Source organism: Amphimedon queenslandica, unplaced genomic scaffold (assembly GCF_000090795.2).
Source record: "Amphimedon queenslandica unplaced genomic scaffold, v1.1 AMPQUscaffold_11021, whole genome shotgun sequence".
Classification (NCBI taxonomy): domain Eukaryota; kingdom Metazoa; phylum Porifera; class Demospongiae; order Haplosclerida; family Niphatidae; genus Amphimedon; species Amphimedon queenslandica.
In genome coordinates, this window is record NW_003548734.1 from 1 (window position 1) to 2281 (window position 2281).

General features: G+C 32.9%; 1 long non-coding RNA gene across 1 annotated transcript; it reads right to left on the reverse strand.

Annotated features, from left to right (window-relative positions):
• Positions 1 to 53: 53 nt before the first annotated feature.
• Positions 54 to 301, reverse strand: LOC109589682 (uncharacterized). Its single transcript, XR_002188865.1, has 3 exons — positions 264 to 301; positions 135 to 209; positions 54 to 78 (listed from the first exon to the last, which is right to left on the reverse strand). It is a non-coding gene; the product is annotated as an uncharacterized LOC109589682 (long non-coding RNA).
• Between the last annotated feature and the right edge of the window lie 1980 nt (positions 302 to 2281).

Below are 2281 nucleotides of genomic sequence, written 5' to 3' on the forward strand. Positions count from 1 at the left end.
TCTGTGATTGTTCCTCTACTTGTGATGTCAGTTTAGTTATAACTTTTTCTTTCTCAGAAATGAGATTTTGATTGTCGTCTACACAATAAACATATTCTCTCATCTAATACATGCTGTGTGTATAGTTAACTAACCAATAATGATCTGTTTCTCCTTGAGATATTGTTCCTCCATATCAGCTACTTTTACTTTGAGTGTCTCATAATCTTCTACATTAATAGAATACTCTCTCATCTAATATTATATACTGATGATACACTAACCAGTAATAATCTGTTTCTTCTCTTCTACTTGTGTCTTCTCTTCCAATATTTCAGCAACTTTAGCTTTAAGTTTCTCATTATATTCTATTATCAATAAAAATACAAAATACAAAGTAAAATGATATTAGTTGCTTAAACTAATTTTTACTGCATGTACAGTAGCCCATAAATACATGTACTATGATTATTGCTAATGATACCAAACATGGTAAACAGAGCTCACTCTACATGAATCTCATTATTTCTAATGCATGGACAATTTGACCTATATTGAGTACAGGATACTATTTCCATACTCAACATTGTCTAATCCACTAGTATTATAATGTAAACAATGTACACATAAACAACAGTACATCACAATAGTACCTAATTCAAGAATTGATTTATCCTTTTCTGCTTGCTCAAGGAGAGTGGTAGCATCATCAAGTTGCTGACTAAGTGTCGCCTTTTCTTGAAAAAGCTGTTGCTGCTCTTTCTCTTGATCTTGCTGTATCTGCTCCTTCTCTTTTATTTCTTTTTGAAGCTGTTCCTCATAGAATTCTCTCTCTCTTTGTAAATTCTCCCAATCACTCAGTATCCTTCTTCTTAGTTGATCTTGATACTGGTCCAGAGGTATTACACTAGTAGACCAATCATTATCACTAGTATATCCTATACAGTAACAAAATAGTGGAAAATAAGAAATACACAAATTAATTACAGTTAGTTACTATGGTAACCTTATTATTAATGGATTCATATTTAATCATTGTATGTGTGACCTCTGTCAGTTTACACAGTTAACCACATGAAAATATTATTGTATACTAGGAGTAACGTAGAACATTGAGGGGCAAGCCTGAGTATGCACACGCAATTAGATATTATTAGTTCTAAGAGCTCTAGTGGAGACTCTTCTCATAGCCAGCCTGGCTTCTCTCGCTTCAGGAGTCTCTGCAGCTGTTCTCTGGCTATAGAGCTCTCTACGACGAGTCTTATGAACTTCTTCTTGATTCATTTCTCTGACTTCACTGTAAAAATGCTGCCACAAGAAAAATTGCTGAATACTGGTTAATTTTTGTTGCAAGCATGGTTATATTGGCTTGTGTGCATGCACTTGAGCATAATCATAGTTAGATTAATTAACATTAATAATAGTTAGACGATCCTACTGCCCATACAAACAGACAGACAGACAGACGTTTTCTCGCCTTAGTGGGGCGAGCCTGAGCTTGCCCCAATAAATACACTGATAATAATATTTCATTAACTCTAGCTCCTATTACTATCAGTGTTTCTGTATCTGAAGTCATTATATTTCACTATTGTACATAGCAGGAATGAATTGGTAATAATTAGTATCATAGGTATACGTCAAATGCTCTCATTAAACATTCATCATAAGAATTACTTATTTTATTGTAATATTATCATTACTAATCATCATTACATATTCAATACACATTGTATCTACTACTGTCATACATGTACTTACTGAGTTCAATAACTGCTGTATCAGTACTGTAGCTTGCTGATCCTCCTCCAAACTCAATTATCCATTTAGTAGTTGGGGTCACACTCCACACTGAGAGGGAATGCCAGTATCTCCTAGTGACATTGTCTTGTAGATTAATCTATAAAATTAAAATCATAATAATTAATTTGTGTATGACATATTAATTGATTTGATATCTGGTTAATAAACACAATAGCTAACTCATAGTTTTATAGTCTGCACAGTGTGTTTTATGTAACACAAAGATGACATAATAAAATTAATAATACACAATATATTAATAGACAAGTATACACAATTGAGTCTGTTATTATCTCATGTTAGTCCTCAATTAAGAACTTACTAAGTGTCTGCATGTACACACATACACATACATATACTAATGACACACTAACACACATACATGTACATCTATACATGCATACACATATAAAGCTACATGTAAAGCATGCATAATTGCTCACACACATACACACACATGTACATGTTACATGTACACATGATGTACGTGTTAGTACAC